Source organism: Scophthalmus maximus, chromosome 9 (genome assembly GCF_022379125.1).
Source record: "Scophthalmus maximus strain ysfricsl-2021 chromosome 9, ASM2237912v1, whole genome shotgun sequence".
NCBI lineage: Eukaryota > Metazoa > Chordata > Actinopteri > Pleuronectiformes > Scophthalmidae > Scophthalmus > Scophthalmus maximus.
In genome coordinates this window covers 2,113,013-2,135,898 of record NC_061523.1, presented here as the reverse complement: position 1 = coordinate 2,135,898, position 22,886 = coordinate 2,113,013, and the positions used below count along the sequence as shown (strand labels likewise).

The 22,886-nt window shown below is 39.3% G+C and overlaps 2 non-coding genes across 2 annotated transcripts; both read left to right on the top strand.

Moving 5' to 3' along the window:
* The first annotated feature begins 20,767 nt into the window (after positions 1-20,767).
* trnah-gug lies at positions 20,768-20,839 on the top strand. Its single transcript has one exon. It is a non-coding gene; the product is annotated as a tRNA-His (tRNA).
* A 1,453-nt stretch (positions 20,840-22,292) lies between these two features.
* Positions 22,293-22,364, top strand: trnah-gug. Its single transcript has one exon. It is a non-coding gene; the product is annotated as a tRNA-His (tRNA).
* The last annotated feature ends 522 nt before the right edge of the window (positions 22,365-22,886 follow it).

Here is a 22,886-nt window from a genome sequence, read left to right as displayed (position 1 = left end):
TGCCAATGAACACTACATTAACCACCTTGAAAAGACACACACACTTGCAGGCAGCATCATCCATGGCTGGGCCCTGTGACACAGAAACATGCAGGGGAGCAGGGTCCTGCTGGCTGACCAACCTTGTTATTAAGTCAGGGTGGCCAAACAAAACCTAGCAGTAACATGAGTTAAAGTGGCCCCACAGCAGCCTGTCACTGGGCTGCTTCACTCCAGGGCCACACCAGGTGACACCTTCCTGTGTTTTTAAACCAGGAGCACTCAGGGATACATGGTTATACACATGCATGACCCCTGCATGTGTATAACCATAACCAGAAAATTTCTGGGGGTACCAACGGGGGTGTGGCTGGAGAGGACATGTTCTCAGCAACCAGTATGGAAACTAGCAAACTCATATCTCTTTAATAAATACTACTTTTTGAATTGAATTGAAATGGAATAAGGCTCCTTCAGACTGTAAGCAACTTCAGGTAGCAGTCTGATGTGTTTACACTGACGTCACTTTCACAGGTTGTTGGTAGTTCATATCAACTGAGTAGTGTTCATTCAGAACATAATTAAACTGTCTGTACTCAGACATAGATTGTCTGTGAGTGAAAAGGCCCTACTCTGTAACACCACTGTATGAAACTGGGACTTTTTGATTTTGTTCCAAGAGAAAACCTGATTCAAAATCCCTTTTTATAGATATGGATGAAACTAAGTTACAATGAGGTAAGTACCCGCACTGCTGTGATAGAAGTATTTTTGTGCTCACAAAATAAATGTTGTTTAACTTTGTTAAAATCAAGATTTTAATTTCTCGTATAACTGCTTTAGTGGATACAGAAAGTTTAGCTAACTAAAGACCCATATCAAACCTCCCCTTCATTTATAAAATCCTTGAAAAATCTGTTGCTAACCAATAATGTGATTATTTGCATAGGAATAGTTTGCTATACAATTTTCATTCAGGATTTAGCAAACATCCCAGTACAGAAACAGCACTGCTGAAGGTTACCAACGACCTTCTCATGGACTCAGACAGTGGACATGTTTCTATTCTCTTCCTGTTAGATCTTAGTGCTGCATTTGAAACCATTGATCACAAGATTCTATTACAGAGACTAGAACACATTGGGATTAATGGGTCTTGTTAACATTAACAACAATTCTTACATTCATACAAAAGTTAGTCATGGAGTTCCACAAGGTTCTGTGCTGGGACCGACGTCACACTTTATATATGCTTCCTTCACGCAGTATTATAAGAAAGCACCACATACATTTCCATGGTTATGCAGATGATACCCAGCTATATTTATCTATAAAACCAGATGAAACAGATCAGGTAGACAAACTTCAGGATTATATTAATGACATAAAGGCCTAGATGACCTGTAATTTTTTACTTCTAAATTCAGACAAAACTGAAGTCATTGTACTCGGCCCTAAACACCTCAGAGAAACATTATCTGAGCATATAGTTACCTTGGACGGCATAACTTTGGCCTTTAGCTCTACTGTGACCAGGACATGTCCTTTGACTCGCACATAAAACAAGTCTCAAGGGGACCCTTCTTTCACCGGCGAGAGAACATTAAAAACATCCTATCTCAAAAGGGTGCTGAAAAACTAGTATAATCAAGCTCCATCATATCTTATCCCAAAAGAGCACTTCGCTCTCTAAACTCAACTACTTGTGGTTCCCAGAGTCTGTAAGAGTAGAATGGGACGTAGAGTCTTCAGCCACCAGGCCCCTCTCCTCTGGAACCAGCTCCCAGTTTGTGTCAGGGAGGCAGACACCCTCTCCACATTTAAGGTTAGACTCTCTCTCTCTCTCTCTCTCTCTCTCTCTCTCTCTGCCCCCATTTATTTACATTACATGTGACTAACTCTGTTTTCTCTCTCTCCTAGTGTATGTCTGACTCAAGAGCTGCAGGATCCAAATCCATTATTATTATGATTATTATTATCATTAACAACAACATAATTGCATCTATAAGTGTCAGTATTATTCTTGTAATTATTATTATCAGATTAAAGCAACTTTTATACAACTGTTCTCTCTCTTCTCCCTTCTCCCCACCTCTTCTCTCTCCCCCATTTTTCTCCTCTCACCCCAACCGGTCATGGAAGATGTTCAGTTCTGCTAGAGATTTCGACCTTACTATGTAAATTGCCTTGAGACAATGTATGTTGTGATCTGACGCTATACAAATTAAATTGAATTGAACTGAATTGAACACAGATTTGTTTAGGAATTTGGAAAGTGAACTCTACATTTTCCACTTGAACTTTCATTCATATCATAACAACAGTTTAACCTTTGGATCAGAACCTTCGGTATTAGGAAGAGATTAGGAAGAGGAAGAAACTCATGAAAAACAAGGAACATTTTGTAGTATCTCAGCTACACATTGGTGGTATTTGGAGGTTTCTAGCCCTATTTGTTAATGTACAGTGGTTGAAAAAAGCTTACCCCCCAATAAAAACACATTCAGGTCCACCAAATATGGATTTTTTATTTAAAAATCCAAAAACCTTATTGGCCATCCCAAATAATCTGATGGAAATATCCTTAACTAAAGGTATGTGGTGGCCACAGTACGTAGGTACATCTTATGATATAAACAATAATGACTGGTCTATTGGACCCAATAGTAATTAGTAAGTCATGTGTAAGTTAATGATACACGTTTTCTTATTCTAATTCTTATTCTTATTATTTGGATTACTATTACAGAAGCTTCATTTTGTTTGAAGGTGCAGGAATGATGCAGTGTCTGTGAGTCATCTCACACAAATTTGATTGAAAAGAAATCCAGCTGTTTACACAGGCCACACAGTGGCTTGTGTTTCAATCACAGTATATGTCCATAAACATGACCCGTTTTCATGCTTCTATCTTATTTTTAGTGTATTTTGTGCGTAGGAACTGAAGTCATTACTGAGCCTAAATGCATCTTGTTTTCTGTGGAGACACATTAGACTTTGCCACAGACATTTCAAGCCTAAAATTGTGGTTAGTCACACGGTCCACACAGCAGAAAACATTGGACTCAGCTAATATTCATCATATACTGTATAGATCACTTGAGCTAAAACATTAGCCATATCAGATCTACACTGTGATTGTTTCACTGACCAAAAAGGGGGGGAAAAACTAATAATACAGTTTTAACCATATCTTTCATATTTGTTTACACAGGCTACAGTTTAAAATACTCATCCACCCTGTTGTTTGCTGACCTGAAATGTAGACCTCCAACATAACTGCCACAGGCTCCGTCACCCTGAAAGTCCTTCATTTTTTGCCCCAGATATTGTCTAAGCCTTATGGGAGTGGTTTTTTTGATGGGAGGTGTGTGTTGGTGTGTGTCCAGGGTGCTCTGTGGGTCAGTGTAATGTTGTGGGTTCAAGCACAGCCCTCAGCTGGATGTCATCCCCACTCTGCCTGCTGGGCTTTTGCAAGGCTAACCTCTGCTTACGGTGGGGCAGCAGGGTCAATATGGCATTTTACCAACAGGAAAGTGATTCTCCGCAGCTGTCAGCATCTATCAACCTCAATCTCACACACAAACACACACACACACACACACAGGTCAGCCACTCAGCCATACATGCACACACCCAAACGCAGGCACACTGGGGTCAGCCTCTCATAAAGCAGTAAACAACAGAAAATGGTATGTGGCTGAAAAAGTGTCAGCTCAATTGGATTCTGCAAACACTGCTCTGTTTTTCCACAGCCCCTTTATTTTCTCTGTCAATGTTGATATGTCTTCTATCCTCTCAGTCCGCCTAGAGGTTTTACTCCATCTAAAGGCTATCTTAGTCGCTGATGCTTATGGCTGTATTTTCCCCCTTTTACTCAACAGCCGGCTCCCTTAGATGAGCATCATTTTCAGTCGTATCTCTGCCGAGAATGAGTACCCAATAGTTTTTTTTTGCCATGGATTTTAACAGAAAAGATGTCACTTGGAATAATTGAATACAGATTATGCATGTGTATGAATACAGTTATTAGTAATAACCACTATTATTTTCATGTGCTTGCCCTGCTAGACGCTGCAGAATGGAATAATTATGCTGTTCTTATTGTCTAAATCGAAGTGGGGTTAAAAATGTTGTCTTGAGGATGATGTGAAAATCTAAATGTGAATCATTAACATACTCGACTGGGACCAATGGAATTCCCACCGTATTCAAAAAGAAAAAGACAGGTGGGAAATAGGATGAGAGAATAGGACAGAGATGGTAGAAGGGTCACCCTGGGGACTTGCTGCTGCCCCCGGAGTGTCTGCAATGTGATACGCGCCTACACACACACACACACACAAACACAAACACACACACACAGTGCTGTTGGTATAGGACACATATTATATTACTATAACATTATAACTACAATATAATGCATTGCAGTTATACATGACTGTGGCTATTATTGTCTATGCTGTCTTTGCTGAGAGTTTGTATTATTACTATGTGTCTCTTCCTCAAAGTTTTTCACAATATTTGAACGGACGACAGTACGTATCCCTGTATTGTAACATTACTTACATCGTGATGAATTTCAGGTCTTACAGATCATTATTTTCTGTCTTATCAGGAGGCTTCATATGACATATGGATGTGACTTCTTATTGGCATTGTATATACTGCATTTGTATGTATGTATCTGTGTATCTGTATTCACAGAACTGGTAGGAGACCTGTGTTGTCTAATGGGATGAATTCTACCGTGTGTGTGTGTGTGTGTTCTGTGATTTAGATGTTAAGTCCTATATTCTCTCTGCCATCTTCATTGTTTTATCTCCCACACACACATACAGTACACACACCTGACAGGCCTATCCAGGCTAATAGATAGTATTTTAAATCATATTACCTCCATTACAAACTGTTTTATTGTCCCTCTACATCTGTCAACCTGCTGAGTGGCTATGATGCAAAGCTTGCTCCTCTCCTCTCATCTGATGGTATCTGTTACGGGGGAATTGAAGCCAGGCTGGAGGAGAATGTTGGTGTTAGAGCTATGGGCATATATCAGAGAGAGGGAGGGATGGGGCAGAGGCATAAAGACACATAGTCTGTAAAGATTCTGAGTCACCCCAGTCATGGTTATCCAAAAAATGTTCCTCCATTCTTCTGGCTAGAGATGAAAAGGCAAATTCCATGTGATAATTATAGTGACCAAAATGATATATATATATATTTAAGCAATAGCTCACGACAGGCGGTGGTATACACTCATTATACCACAGTCAAGGGGCGTTTTTCTGGCATTCGCGTCGGGCTAGCGACCCCCTTAACTGTGGTATAATGAGTGTATATCACAGATTGAAGTGAGCTATTTCTTTTAGAAAACAGTAAAAACTATGGCGAAATGAAAGTAATAGACTCACAATAATTTATTTAATCAAAAAAGCATTTTTTTCACGAATACAAAAAAGTAGTCCCTCCTGGCTGCCTGCACGGTGCACGACGGTTGCTATGCAACACACTGTAGCGTTCCTCAGAAAGAAGGCTAAGAGACGGGAGCTGGGTTCGCCGACAATTTAAGTTTGCAGGCATACAAGCTGACCGTGTGCTTTGAGCTCTAGTAAGTTTCCTCAACCTCACTCTGTTGCTACTCCATAGCGCTACTCACGTCTACTTAAGTCATTACTTCTGCAGTCGTGGAGTGATACGGACCTATGCAAACATGGCTATGATTCAACGTCATAGCCATGGTATACGCTCAATATACCACAGCTATGAACCAATCAGATCGCTTGATTTGAGCTACCTGTTTTAAAAATATATATATTTAAAGGGGTGTAACGGTTCCCAAAATTCACGGTTTGGTTCGAAACGATACAGTGGTGTCACGGTTTGGTAGATTTAAATTAGATTTATTAAAACTAACGTCATAATGTTATATGTTTTTTGACTTTTAACTTCTTCTGTGGTGTTTTCTTAGCAACATACAAAACAAAACCAGATCTCTTCCTTAAAAAAATGTGTAGTATTGTAGTAGTTATAAACAAATACAAACAAAAGCAAAGTACAAAAGAAACGTGTTTATTTATGAAAGTCCCTCACTGCGTTTTTTTACTCACGTGAATGTCCACATTTTCTGTAAACATCACAGATCTGCTTGATGTGACTGTCACCTGCAGTGGCAGATTCCCTCTCACTAGGGATAGACGTTCTAAGACAAGATCGTTACTGTGTAAGGTACTGTGCCGTTAGCTTTGTAGCTTTGTGCAGCTGGCTTCATGGTGTTTCAGGCAGTTAGATCACTGTTTGGGCATCTGTTTTATTATACAAAGCAGGAATCCGCGGCTATAAATGCACCAAGCACCCGCGTTATTAATTTTTCCCAATGGCAGTTCTAAATGCTGCAGCGACAGTTTGTGTTTGTGTGTTGCTCCGTGTTTGCAACTAGTTCCACTTATTGACACGGTTGTCGTAAATAAGTTGACATGTCTGAAGTAGTTCCACTGAGACAGATGCGATGGATGCGACATACTGTTGTTTTGATGGCATTATTAGCCATATAGCATGAGCTAGCTTAGCGTAGCCTCCCGGCTGCTACTGGAGATCAATGTTTTGCCCTGGGGGAGGGGAGGAGACAGCACGTTGACGCTGCCATCAACCTGCAGCCCACACTGCCTTGTTGAGCGCAGCGGCTCTGAGAACATAATATTTCACACAATTTAAACTGTATTTAGGATTACAACGAATCCAAACCGAAAGCCCCGTACCAAACGGTTCAACAAGAATATGTGTATCGTTACACGCCTAATATATATATATATATAATAGGCAGTTCAAATCAAGCGATCTGATTGTTTCATAGATGTGATATAATGAGCGTATATAACAGTTATGACATCGAATAAGTTTGCACAGGCCCGTATCACTGCGGGACTGAGGAGGCTGCACACAACAAAGGCCAACATGCTATGTTCCGTCATGCTTATTTACCTTTAGTCTGTGGGACGCAAATGTATGATTCTTATGTGCATTATTATGTATTTGAACAGTTTGACGATAATTAGATGTCAGTGATGTTGATTGGAGTTGAGATCCATTAGTAACGGTACAACAATGGCGTGGTGTATTTCCTAGAGTGAGTCTAACTTGCTTGTGCTGACCGTGCACCTGCTTGTGCCAGTCTGTTCGACAAGACGGGAAATGCAGATAAGCTTCTGGTAGTGTAATCAGGTTAACCCTGTGTTTCACAGGGTTGTTTTCTGAAAGGTTTATATTTATACAATGCAGCATAGGAACTACTCAATGAACATTGTAATTGCTAAGACAAACTACATCCCTGGCCAAAAACTGTCTCAAGGTTGTGTTGAGTTAAGAGAATTTGTAGACTTGCTCACAGTGAGATTCTAAATGTTCTTAGGGATGGAACTTGGAATCAAAAACTTACTGCCAAACTACCTGACTGGTTAAGTACCAGATGGAACCCAAAGGCCACACAATACCAACTGGAACAGGCTCCAAAGTTTCAGTTATTATACTGTCAATGGAAGCTAATATTGCATGCAACCCTATAACATCATACCATGCATAGAGACAAAGGGAACCTGATAAATCCAAGATCAAGAGCCAAAACGTAGTGGCCCCAAGCAAAAATGTCACAGCAGTGAAAGGAACATAATAGCATATGTGTTTTGTAAGAAAATGGGACACAGTTTGTATAAGTTCACGGTCTCTCACAGTGAGAGAGTGACTATACACAGCACATTTTCACACATCATTCATACAAATTACAGTAACAGTAATATCCAACCAAAATTTTGTTTATGACCAGTGCTAGGTGTAAGGCTTTACAAAGTAAGGCATTACTGTATTACTGTTATGCAGCTGGTATAGCTTAGTGGGTTTATACCACTGACTTTGGTACATAAGGTCGGCTTTCGATCCCAGTTCTTTGAAGTGGCATTTGGGACGATTTTGACAACTTTGCTGGTGGTTTTGTTGTATATAAAGGCTTAAGAGGTCTTGTGTCAGTCCTCCTTATTGGAACAGGGATTTGTGGTGCTGTGGGCAGATGTAAAGTTTTACTTTATATTATTAATTGGCATTTAAGTGACAGTGCATCTCAGGGGATGTTAGGGAGTAATGCAAAAGTAGTGGAACTAGTAGTGTAATGACTTTCTTTCAGCAGTGAGTAATTAAGTACAGAAAGGCATTACTTTTTTGAAAAGTAACTAGTAATGTGTAATACATTACTTTTTTGAGTAACTACCCCAACACTGTTTATAATATACAGTTAACCTCTGCTAATTAATGTGCTGAATGACTCTGGCTAAGGGCATGACATATTCAAATAATACCATAATGTATGTCAGGGCTATTCAATCCTTTGAATTGTTCAGGGGGCTGATGACGTCTTGTATTTGCATATAAATTAGCCGAGTCACAGCTGTACTGCTGACTCTGTGTGTCCGTGTGACAGAGGAGATGCTTCAGCTAAGACTAATAGCGTTTATGTTATCTAAAGCATTTACACTTAAAATTTCGGTGGACAAATAGATGCATCTAAATACACACGTAAACAATAATGAAATTCACAGACAACAGGACAGTCATGTCTCGTCTTACCGTTCATCCAGTTGCACAGCGGAACAACAGCAGAGTAAATATGATGAATATCAGCCCGCACGAAAGGGAAGTATTATTAGTTTCATTCGCCCCCCCAAAAAAGAAGCAAGACACGGATATGTCATATTTTGGCTAATGTTTTGATCTTATTGTAACTGCTTTTTTAAATGTTACTTCTTCAATTTGAATAATTCCTGTGGAGTCAACATGCAGAAATATGGATAGCGCCACTCCGCTGCAACTCACTTAGAGGTTGGAGGGTGTATTTTCCAAAAATCCCATGAAGAGAATTCAAGCATACTGCTACCCCTTAGCATCAACAATTACCAAGTTCAGACCACACTTTAACCGCCGCGGTCTTACTGCCTTAGTGCGGCATGAAGTGGTCAACATAAAATGAGAAACATCTGTAGTGGCTTCCTTGTTTCAAAGCTTTAACATTTAAAATGAATGCATACCACAGTGTCAATAAATATAACAGTTAAGCCAGAAGGATTGTTGATGCCAAAAGAAGGTCTGGACCACAGAAAAAAAAGCCAAAGTACCTGTTGGTCAGTTCAACTCATTTCAAGTTCTAAGGAGAATCTGCACCTACACAGCACTGTGTCTGTGTGTGTGCGTTTGTGTGTGTGTGTGTGTGTGTGTGTGTGTGTGTGTGTGTGTGTGTGTGTGTGTGTGTGTGTGCTGTTCTGGTGATGAGTACAAAGGTCACTATAGATGACAGACGTGTGTGTGTGTGTGTGTGTGTGTGCGTGTGTGCCTGCGTATGTGTGTTTCAGTGTCGGAGGTTACTGGGTAGAGCATTGATTTAAGCAGTGCATCCAGCACATATGACTGGGAACGGCCCCTCAACATGGTGATGGGGAATGCATCAGTGTGTTGATGCATAAAGCTACCATGCAGAACACACTCTGATGGGACATACTCTCACACACTCAAACTCACACACACACACACACATACACACACTCTGGCATGCTCTGAAACACACATTCACGTTTGGCTCACTTCATCCAGAACGTTCTCTGATGGCTTTATCATTCTCCCTGCTCCCATACACCCTGCTGATCTGTGTGACCTGTGTGCGTGTATATGTGTGTGTGTGTGTGTGTGTGTGTGTGTGAGAGAGAGAGTAATATAGAATAATATTCATGGGGAATATTCAGATTTATTGTTGGGTTATTAATTGCGGCAGCACTTTAAGTTATTCCTAATTTATGGGCCGGAAAGATAATAACCTAATAAGTTTCCCCTTGTGTGTGCGTATGCATGTGTTAGAGAGTGTATGTGCATGCCAGGGCTTGAGTGTGAGGTCAGTCAGGTCAGTGTGTATTTGTATTGTTTCCAGTCTGAATATTCAGTATGAGGACCATAGAGGCTGAACATATAGCTCATCATTAACAGCAGCATTTATTTGTCTCATTCTATCACTGATAGCGACTGTTAGTTCAGTCCACAGAGCTTTAAAGGGACAAAGCACTTATTTTAAGAATGAGTAATTCTAAATTCGATAGAGCAGAGCAGGCCTATCAGTAACTGTAAATGTGAACAACTTTTGTATATGGGTGGCTGTGGCTCAGCAGAGAGCAGGTCGTCAACTAATGAGACGGTTGATGGTTCGATCCCCAGGTCCTCCAGTCCGCATGCCAGCGTGTCCTTGGCAAGACACTTAACCCCTAATTGACACTTAACCCCCTGATTGTGTGAGGGTTGTTTGAGAGAAAGTGCTGTATGAATGTGTGTGCATGTGGCTTGCACTGTAAAGGCGCTTTGGGTGGTAAAGAAGACAAGAAAAGTTATTTACCAGTCATTTACCAGGAAACATGATAAGAGTGAATGAAAGATGTTTCATTCCTTGGGGAAAAAAGGGAAATTATAAAAAGGTCTTTTTTATTCCAAAAAAACAAAAGCAAACAAATAGAACCCCCCTTGCAACTTGCAGTTTACAAATCAGAGGCTTTTTCAGAAGCCTCTGATTCAGTCAATGTTTATGTAAAACATTGACTGAATGTTTTACATAAACAATAATGTTCATTGACAAACTTTTATCCATAATGGAATTAACAGAAAATATAATCTCGGAAAAAAGGAAAATTATGAATGAAAATAAAATGTGGAATGGATGATTGCTGATTTGCATTCAAAGACCTAGGGGACCCCGAGGGGTTTGTACGTTTTTGTAGCCTGTCTAAACCAAAAATGGTTGTTCAGCCGCTTCAAGCCAGTGTGTCATTCCTCTGAAGCAAATTTTACCAAAGCATTAAGGCATTGATCTCACACTGTAAAACCCGATAAGTTTATATAACTCAAAAAATTTGGTGAAACAGATTACATCGAAATTTTTAAGTTTCACTTACTACACTTTTTAAAGTAACATAAACACTCTAAATTAAGTTGTTCTAACTCAGTTATTTTACGTGAGACAAACTTAATTTTGTAAATTAAACAAACATTCTAAATTAAGTAATTCTAACTCGGTTATTTTACGTGAGACAAACTTAATTTTGTAAGTTAAACAAACATTCTAAATTAAGTATTTGTAACTCGGTTATATTTAGTGACACAAACTTAATTTTGTGAGTTAAACAAACATTCCTGATCAAGTTCTTTTCACTTGGTATTTCGTTTTAACAGTACAAATGTAGCCAAGTATAGTTAACTTAAATATTGTATTACAGTACTTAAATTATTTTTTGAAACTGATTACATAAAATGTTTTAAGTAGCTTTAACTCAAAATCCATGACTACAAATATTTTGAGAAAACATTAAAAAGAAAAAATGTTAACACATACAATTCAAATGCACGTCACTATTTATTTCAAAAACAGAGCAAAGCACTCGGAAATGGCCTCCTGAGAAGTGGACAATTTGGACAAAATCCTCATACAGTGCATGCTCAACTCTCAGGATAGCCATTATATCACTGAACCCTAATCACTTCCGTACATTAAAACACTTATCCATAAAACTTCTTCAAACAGTGACATCAGAAATGTAAAGGTATTTCAAAAGTAGTTCAGGACCTAAAAAAGAATGGCCTTAGGAAAGTTTTTTTTGAACCACCACTTCTAGAAGTGGACAATGGGTACATTGTATCACCAAACCTGTACACAGTTTTTTCAAAAACTTTACAGAGCCTAAAAAATGGCTTCAGGAAACCAAGTATTTGCCACATGGCCCATGAACACCGTATTTAGATAACAAAGAGTATTGCAGTATAAACAGTGGCAAAATGTTTTCCATACTAGTTTACACATCCATACAGTAAAACCCTCTATAAAACTTAGGTTAAGTTGAACAGTAATACTTCTCAACACATCTATAAGATGTTGTTTCAACAATGAGTAGCTCTTATCTGTGAAATGTGTGTGTTTGTGTGTGTGTGCTGAAACGTGGTCACCAATCCCTCTCTGACACTTTTTTCTGAACTCCTGCCAAAATGACAGTAGTACATGTGAATATTAAAAGTCAAATAAAAGGACCAAGTTTGTCAGCTTTGTTCACACGTTAAGATTACTCCACTTCCATCAGGTCATTTTTAAGGCTCAACACCCTAGGCTTCAACTTTCCATCATCCAGGCCCATCAAGACTTTCTGGGTAAAATCAAATGTGTTGGCCAAGTCTTTTGGGTGCAAAAAGCATGACAAATGCATGAGCAAATGTGGTAAAATCCATAACTGTGTTACCCTCAAGCACAACAGCAGTCCTGTCTGGACAGAAAAATGTGGCATCTGTTAAATTCGCACTGACCAACAGGAGCCCAACCGGTAGGTCGTCAATGTTTGGTTCATCAGACTGTGACACCTGAAGAAGACAAGAAGAGAACTGTTAACCCAAATTGCCAAAGCTTTCTCAAGAATCTGTTTGCTGAAAAATGCATCAGTGATATATCAGAAGACATTTAAAGAGAACTGTAAAAAAAAATCACTTTTGATAAATGTAATTGTTTTAGAGGTGAAATGTGTATGTCAATATAAAATATAATATAAAACTCATGTTTATCTTCAATGTTGCTTCAAGTGCAACATTTTGCAAGAATGTGCTTTCAAGTCAATTTGATATTTTCCCCATCACAGCAACAAGAAAATACTATTTTTTTTAATGTAGTTATATATTGACCTCGATAAACTTGTGTATTTCAGTCTACTTCCTTCGTGACAACAGAAAGTCACTGAGAAATAGCTGCATAACATTTTATATCATGTGCTGCTCAGAACTTACCAATGAAGCATGGAACAGATCTTATGTAATTGTAATACAATTTAGAAAGTATTAATCATTCAGACATACGCATTTAGAAACCTAAAGAGCTTAATTTCAAAGACATCCATAAGTGGGCATCATATTCAACACTGTTGAAGTAAGGTGGGATCATATTCAATACCTGTTGAATATGATGATGCATGTTTTTTGTTTTCTGATTTGCATCCATTCTATACCCTACAATAACTACAATTCTTATGGTAATACTCAAAACCCTGCAACTGGAACCTGAATGAAATCAGAGTGATAAAGACACATTTGATGACTTCTTCCTCACTGACAAAATTAAGCTTTTGATGACACCAGGACAGCTCATACTTTTGCAAACATTTTTTTTTAATTCTAAATTTAACTAAGAAAAAATAAGAGAATTTTCTTCCCAAGCAACTGAAACAATGTAACTCTTTGACAAAAATAAATAGTTTTTTTCCAAGATCAACTGACCAAAATTCTAATTCAAAACTATTAATGACTCACCTCCCACTGCTTCAGAAATCCGGAGTCATCCTCCTGTAGATATGCTGGAAGTTCACGGAGGACAGCAGCACGTCTGACATGGACGTCAACTTGTTCCTTGAGCATGAGAACATTTTTTTGCTTCACTTAGGATTCTTAAGATCGTAGCCGCACAATACTATCACAATAAAGAGCTCTCTCATGTCAGAAGAAATGAGGGTTTCTAAAACAGTTAAACCAAAATCAACTGTAATATTACTATCAGTCACTAAGAAGCATAATCAACTAACCTGGATGTCATAAGTGCGAAAGAGCTGACCCAGAACATCAGCTACTTTCCCTGTGTGTGCAGCTTTCTTCCTGAACAAGCTCTGAAGACGGGGAGCATGTCGGTCCAACTCTGCATAGAAGTGGTTCTTCAGGTTGATGTTTGCAATTCTGTGAAACTCGGCACAGACCTGCACAAATATGAAATTACTGTTTAAGTGAGAGTGTAGTGTATATGTGGCCCTGTAGAAAGTTAAAATTAGATACAGACAGCAACCAAACATGCTACGCTATTGCCCAGTAATGTCACACAGTAATGTCAGATTTTGGGAAAAACATGCAGATTTTAACACTGCCAAATCATATGCCACGGTTGTAAAACTGTTAAATTTATCACTGACAGTCACACAGGAGAAAATAAATGTAATACATCTGATCAAATAGGTCGACTTAGGAAAATATTTTTATCTGTGACTCTATTTTAAGGGCAGGCCAGCATTCCAGGATCTCTCCAACAGGTAGGTCTTCATTGATGACCTCTTTGCGCCGCAGGGCAAAGGTGGTCTGCATTAACTTTGCAATCAGGGTAAGGTTTTTGTCACTCCTCTGAACTTCATCTACAATTTGTAGTCTGAATTGCTCAAGACTTGCACCATCTTCACCTCTTGGGAAATTAGGGAGAAAATTCACTTCTGCCCTCTTTGGTCTTTTGATGTTAGTGTGGGGTGGTTGTCTGTCTGGATTGTTTCTACTCCTCTTTCCAGAATTCACAGCTACCTCATAAAATCCTGCCTGAGTCAACTTAGAGCGGTAGTTCCCCATCTTAAACTTGAGACTATTTTTCCAACCATACCATCCTGTCCGAGAGCCTGGCTCTTTTAGATAAGGATGCTTCGAGACAAGCGCTTCGGCTACCAGTGAAAATTCCTTATCGTTGGGGTATGCTTTGAAGCTATGCATTTTGGCTGCTATGGTCTCAAGTATGTTGTGCTTTTGTCCCCTAGATAACTTAACAGTTTTCCCTGTCCTCTCATATGTAACACTTCCGTCACTGAGTATGAGTTCTACCTCGTAGGAAAAAGCAGGCACTGGAAAAACATCAGGCCATCTCTCAGTCCTGTCTGGAGTGATGGCATGGGGCAATATTATTGTGTCATCTGATGCTACTGAACTGGCATCACTCTCAGACCTAACAACTTTTAGTACAGCCTTCTGTGGAAGCTCCTCAATGTCTACAAGGGAACATAACTGCCCGTCAAAGTCTGGATCTTGGTATGATAGGCTAAAGTCATAGTCTAGCTTCAACTTTTCTTTTATCATTGTTTTTAGCTCATCCACAGATTCTGGGCGTGAAGATAAAGTCATCTTCCTGACAATGTCCATGGAGGTATGGACATGAAGTAGGAAGATCTGAGCTGCCATGGCCTATGCAAGAGAATGGATAAATGAAGAACAACCATTTGGGGTTTGTTCAAAACAAATTCAGTCACTTTCCAGTAAATTTTAGATGAAAAATAGCATTGCTTTGGATTAAGTATCATTAACCTGAAATGCAAACAGTTAATCAGTCTTTCTAGCTTGTTATGTTGGGCAGAGTCACTAATGGCATATTGACTGTGATATAACATCAGTGTTAACTTTCTTCACAATACTCGAATTTGGCCGTACAGGTCCTCACTTCCAAAAACATGTTAATCCTGTACATCTCTGATAGAAATAAATCTCTTTTGTGTCAATATCAAATGCCCATCAATATGGTATGCTGGGAGACATACTGTATCATTTAGCTGTGACAGCTGATTCACAGAGAAGTTGTCTGAGGACGTCAACTCAAATGACCTCAAATGCTCACTGTACCAGCACTCGTAGCTCCTGCAAAGAAAGGAAACAGAATTATTCACAAGCAGTATGTGCTCAATCCTGCTGAATTTTGGAAGTCCCCCAGTGTGGCCTGCAGAAACAAACATTCCATTTGCATACTCTGTGCCATTAATGGAGACCTTCGATGTACTGTATATGTTTTGGCTATCTGTCTTTGTCTCTATGAAGTCTTTTGCCACTTGAGGCAGTGTGGCAACTTGGACAGAGGTGACACTTGAGGCTTGTGTATGGGGTCTGAAAAATGATGGCGCACTGAAGTGATAAGCCATCATGTGCTGATGCCTGGTAGCGAGAGTTTTCAAGACATTCTTGAAATTGTGTTTGTCATGTATCACCCTTTTGAAAAAGCGATGTTTTCCCTCGAATCTCATGGTCCATAGGTGAACAAGAGGCCCAAAACGTTTTGTTAGTTCTGGGTAGTGCTCAACGTAATGATGCTTGGGTCGGAGCTTAAAGTCCAGGAACACGGTTTGAAGACCCTGTCTGTGATCACTTATTTTAGTCTGCATGTACCCAATGGATTCTTCAGTGAAAGATGGAGACAACACCAACTGCACGATTTCTTTAAGGTCCATCAATATAGCCCATGCTTCATCTCCTTCAGGGACTTGACTACCTACCATAAGAGGGAATAACCTCAGCAAAGTCGAAATGTCATGCCCATTCCCACCAATGCTTTGTTTGGCTGCAAAATTCTTTGGAATTAGTTGTGGTTTATCGAGCCTATCGGAGTGCTGATATGGAAATGTGCGAATTTTTGTGTTTAGATATTCAAGAGTGAAATACTTAAGACGAATCATCTGATGAATGCACAAAGCCAACTCAACTGGCACAATACCCTCAAACAGGTCATGAAGTATATCAGGCGGGAAACCAGCAATGGGATGAAAATGCAGCAATGCCTTGCTGAGAGCACACTCACCCGTAACACCAAAGTGAGTTGCATTTTCTCCTTGCACAACATTCTGAACATGAAGATCATGACTGGCTCTGGTTCTCATGCTAAACTCCCCTTCAGAGACTTCACTGGACTGCATCTGGTCTCTACTACAGCAACAGAATCTGCAGACATAGTGTCCTCTGAAACACTGCACAAAGCCTGCAAGACCATGGGCAGCCAAATTATCAGCCGCGACACACAACACAGTACCCCTGATACACTGACCAACTGTTTCAATGAAAATGCCATCCTCCTCGAGAGTGCACAAGTCTTTTAACAAAGTTGAAAGAACACTTTGATAACCACACTTCTGCAGATCAGGTACTTTGCACAGCAGAGCTAGCTGTATGACATGCAGGTTGGACCTATACTGACTAGGTACATTGCCAAGCAACCAGTATACTGCACAAAGCTTGTGGATCTTTCTAGATGTGCCCAAAGGATTAGCCAGTTCAATGTCATCCACATACAAAATCAGCGACAATTTCAGCTCTCCTGCTTCTGACAATAACTGATTTTCTTTAAAATATGTTCCATCTTCATGAGACAAGTACATTCCAGGTGGTGATAGCTTGGTTTCTTGAATCTTGTCAAGGAGATCAGTATTTTTAAACATTGTTTGAAGCATCTGTAGTATTGGAACATACACTGCTGTGTGTCCACTGGAATCAACAGTATACTAACTAGTAACAGTCACTCCTTACAAATGTTTTCCTCCGCTTAGCAGTGGACAGTTCTGCACCTTCTGAAGTAGCACTGAAAAACTTTTCATGATAGCTTCAACTAATTCATGAAGAACGGCATCACTGATTGACTGATTATGCTCTTGAAAAATCCTGATGACAGAGTCTCTGACGAGAGGTTTGGACAATGAGAATATTTGCACCAAATTTTCAACTATGTCCTGTATAGCCATCTCTGATACATGAAGAACACTGTTCATTTTCAAGAACAAAGAAGCCAAATTATTTCTCAATTGAGTTTGCAATCCACCAGTGTCATCTGTTGACTCAAGAGGATAACACTCAAAAGCATCCTGCTCAGGAGAATTCTGAGACGGACCAGCGTGATCAGATTCAACTTGACTCAGCATGGGTTGGCTGTTGGTCTCTGTCAAGACAATATCATCCCTAAAATCTGACACATCACAGTCTGGATGATTCCTACTTTTGTGGGCATTGAATGATGAGTACACATTAGTACGGTAGTGACAATATTTGAATGGGCAATCCACCATCTCATGTTGTTTTAAATGTGTCCTGAAATGACTAAGAAGACTTTGATCATTAAACGGCTGCTTGAATCCACACACAGGACAGATGAATGACACACATCCCACCTGAATTTAATTAGGCTTAGGTGTCTGACTATGTAACCGTGTTAGGTGAATTTTCAATGCATTTACTGACTGAAATGTGCAGATACAGTCATCATACAGACAAGGCAAAGGACTGACTGAGGAAACATTGCTATGTTGTAAACGATAGTGTTCAAGCAACTGTGCACTTTTATCGAAGACTGCAGCACAATGTTTACACTTCCAAGCCATTGGAAAATTAAACAATATTATCCCCAATCCAATTCACAACTCTAACATGCATAATGAAAACAATTTAGAACAGGTTTTTGATGATTTTCAGTGTTGTGCATTGATTCACATTTTAGTAACTATGCACAACATACCAGATAGAAGACTCCGTAAATCAGACAGTTGGTTCAGCTTCAGCCTTAATAAAAAAGAAGATTGAAAAGTTACTTAGGTTGCAACACATTCACAAAAGCACTATGGACAATAAGTTGTAAGCAATTAACACTTACAACTTAGCTAACATTACAGGCATTTAATGAAATGTGACAGAGTGCAGGCAGCCAATGCATGTCTTCCTGAAGCTTTGCTTTATTCCAAACTAGTTAAACAAGTTAATTAACGTGAATGCATTTAACCTCTGTGACGAAATAAAGTCCTTAGTTATCCATAGAAAGAAAAAAATCTTCCAAATGTCCTCATATCAATAGACAAAGATATAAACAAAAGGCACTCTCTGCTTGAGAAGAGACCTTACTTTAATTTTTTTTTCCTTAACATTATTTTGAATGTTTAAATCCTTAGCCTAACTGTTTGGAAGTCAGGTTAAGACGTACAGACCGGTGACTTTGGACTTCGCCGACAGTGATAACGTTAGTTATTTCCCACACTGATTACAAACCTAAATTATATCGTTAACTTGCCTTACAAAAATGCAGAGCAAAATGGTAACGTTACAGCATTAACGTTATTGCATGAAATTAATGTAACATTAAAACCTCTTCGCAAACTATTAACTCTCCTAAAACATGCACAGACATGTCAGGCCGACATTTTGTGGTAAAATTTGTAAAAAAAAAAAAAATCTCCAGAAAACTTTTACACAAAATACACTTTCCACTTCAAGATGGGGAAAAAATTCTAAATAAACTGGCTTCCACTTTTTAATTATTTTTAACATGTGACGATGCGGATATTAGGCTGATAAATAGGGCTGCAACTAACGACTATTTTGATAGTCGACTAGTCATTGATTATTGAAACGATAAGTCGACTAATCGGATAATAAATCACAGTGAAGTCCAAGAGTATCACTGTTTTCTTTAGCAGTACAGTAAAATAAAGTGTTTTCAGCAACTATCTTCAGGGGGCGTGTTGCGTTCAGCGCTCCGTCACTGTTTCTTGTCGTTTCAAGTACTTTTGCGACTTAATGACATTTCATAAAATAGGAAGAAGAAAGATAGGAAGAAAGCGAGACGTCTCGCTCCGGCTAAAAAAATGATGCTGTTAAGCGCCACAGCGGGAAAAAAGCTGTGTGATGACATAACCGACAATAATCGACAATTGAATTTGTCGGGCTCTAATTTTGTCATCGATTTTTGTCGACAACGTCGACTAATCGTTGCAGCCCTACTGGTAGAGTGTTAAGCTTACCTCACCTCAAATCGCATTGCCTTTTCAAATGCATGAAATAACTGCTGACAGACTAAATGCATTTGATGCAGAAAATAATAAAACACAACAATAAAATATGGTGCTAAATAAACACATAACTCACCAAATTATCCTTTAGCTTCGAAATATACTTTTTCCAAGTTGTTCAAAAGTTGCAATCTTCTTGTTGCATTTCTCTTCCACTGCGAGCAGCAGCAATGGCGGGCTTTTCCACAGGCTCGGTGAAGAAGCACGTACGCACGTGCGAGACGTCAGAGGGATAACCTGAACTATTTGAGTACATTGACAAAAATTAATTAAAGTGGTTGAGCACTGTAAACTTAAAATTAAAAATGTGTTCTTATGACTCAGAAAAATAGAGGTGAATTAACTTTTATAAATGTTTGAGTTAACCATTTTCTTTAACAAGCTTTTACTGTTCGGGCTTACAGTGCATCATACCTCTTGATTTGTTTTTGTTGTTTAAAATCCTGTTCTTGTGACTGCTGTGGGTTTACTTCTTGTCTTTCACCCCATGTGCTAATTGTCTAAGAACCTCATGTTTGGACTTTTGACCATTTTCTTTGTATTTAAGACTTTGCCTAAATATTCTAGGTTCGACTCCTGGCTAGCTCGGTGTTGTCTTTAAACTATCAATTGTCCTTCATGTCCAAACATCCTCTACATGCTTCCTATCAAAACTTGCCGTATATTATAAGCTTTGAAGACCCAAATGGTAGGCAAATGTATTATTATGAATCCGGGTCACGGCAAAAGTACAAAGGCATGTCGTATGCATTTTGAAAAGCTTTATGCTGGATAGATCAAATATTCTGTCTTGAATGAAACCTTTGACTGACCAACTTACATGTCCAAGAAATGCACCCACAAAACCATTCACATCCAATTATCTGATTCAGATTCTGTTCCACAGACTGATGACATAAGAAGTTAGTGGCGCAATGGACAATGCGTCTGACTTCAGATCAGAATATTCTAGCTTCGACTCCTGGCTAGATCGGTGTTGTCTTTAAGCCGTCACTTCTCCTTCATGTCCAAACATCCTCTACATGCATCCTATCAAAACTTGCCGTATATTATAAGCCTTGAAGACCCAAATGATAGGCAAATGTACTATCATCAAGTGCTAAATACGCATCAGAACCCTATCCATCATAACTATCACCAAACAACTCATGGTTTTACAGAGTGTTGGGACTCATCTCGATTCTAAGGACAAAGTTTGTTCCTAATGCACATGTCGCATTATTAGATTGTCATTCTGTTGAAATTAACTAGTCTTTTTAGCACATTAAGGAAAACCAAACAGACAACATAGCAGTTCCCTCTACAGTTTGCGCAACAAATATGTCATTCCTAGTGCGGGGCAGTCATAATTCCAAAGGGCCGTGATCGTATAGTGGTAAGTACTCTGCGTTGTGGTCGCAGCAACCCCGGTTCGAATCCGGGTCACGGCAAAAGTACAAAGGCATGTCGTATGCATTTTGACCTCATTTTGAAAAGCTTTATGCTGGATGGATCAAATATTCTGTCTTGAATGAAACCTTTGACTGACCAACTTACATGTCCAAGAAATGCACCCACAAAACCATTCACATCCAATTATCTGATTCAGATTCTGTTCCACAGACTGGTGACATAAGAAGTTAGTGGCACAATGGACAATGCGTCTGACTTCAGATCAGAAGATTCTAGCTTCGACTCCTGGCTAGCTCGGTGTTGTCTTTAAGCCATCACTTGTCCTTCATGTCCAAACATCCTCTACATGCTTCCTATCAAAACCTGCCGTATATTATAAGCCTTGAAGACCCAAATGATAGGCAAATGTACTATCATTCAATTTCAATTCAATTCAATTTTATTTGTATAGCGCCATATCACAACATACATTGTCTCAAGGCACTTTACATAGTGAGGTCAATATTATACTTGAATATCATCAAGTGCTAAATACGCATCAGAACCCTATCCATCATAACTATCACCAAACAACTCATGGTTTTACAGAGTGTTGGGACTCATCTCGATTCTAAGGACAAAGTTTGTTCCTAATGCACATGTCGCATTATTAGATTGTCATTCTGTTGAAATTAACTAGTCTTTTTAGCACATTAAGGAAAACCAAACAGACAACATAGCAGTACCCTCTACAGTTAGCGCTACAAATATGTCATTCCTAGTGCGGGGCAGTCATAATTCCAAAGGGCCGTGATCGTATAGTGGTTAGTACTCTGCGTTGTGGTCGCAGCAACCCCGGTTCGAATCTGGGTCACGGCAAAAGTACAAAGGCATGTCGTATGCATTTTGAAAAGCTTTATGCTGGATAGATCAAATATTCTGTCTTGAATGAAACCTTTGACTGACCAACTTACATGTCCAAGAAATGCACCCACAAAACCATTCACATCCAATTATCTGATTCAGATTCTGTTCCACAGACTGATGACATAAGAAGTTAGTGGCGCAATGGACAATGCGTCTGACTTCAGATCAGAATATTCTAGCTTCGACTCCTGGCTAGATCGGTGTTGTCTTTAAGCCGTCACTTCTCCTTCATGTCCAAACATCCTCTACATGCATCCTATCAAAACTTGCCATATATTATGAGCATAGAAGTACCAAGTGATAGGCAAATGTACTATCATCAAGTGCTAAATACGCATCAGAACCCTATCCATCATAACTATTACCAAACAACTCATGGTTTTACAGAGTGTTGGGACTCATCTCGATTCTAAGGAAAAAGTTTGTTCCTAATGCACATGTCACATTATTAGATTGTCATTCTGTTGAAATTAACTAGTCTTTTTAGCACATTAAGGAAAACCAAACAGACAACATAGCAGTACCCTCTACAGTTAGCGCTACAAATATGTCATTCCTAGTGCGGGGCAGTCATAATTTCAAAGGGCCGTGATCGTATAGTGGTTAGTACTCTGCGTTGTGGTCGCAGCAACCCCGGTTCGAATCCGGGTCATGGCAAAAGTGCAAAGCCATGTCGTATGCATTTTGGCCTCATTTTGAAAAGCTTTATGCTGGATAGATCAAATATTCTGTCTTGAATGAAACCTTTGTCTGACCAACTTACATGTCCAAGAAATGCACCCCCAAAACCATTCACATCCAATTATCTGATTCAGATTCTGTTCCACAGACTGGTGACATAAGAAGTTAGTGGCGCAATGGACAATGCGTCTGACTTCAGATCAGAAGATTCTAGCTTCGACTCCTGGCTAGCTTGGTGTTCAGATTCTGTTCCACAGACTGGTGACATAAGAAGTTAGTGGCGCAATGGACAATGCGTCTGACTTCAGATCAGAAGATTCTAGCTTCGACTCCTGGCTAGCTCGGTGTTGTCTTTAAGCCATCACTTGTCCTTCATGTCCAAACATCCTCTACATGCATCCTATCAAAACTTGCCGTATATTATGAGCATAGAAGTACCAAATGATAGGCAAATGTACTATCATCAAGTGCTAAATACGCATCAGAACCCTATCCATC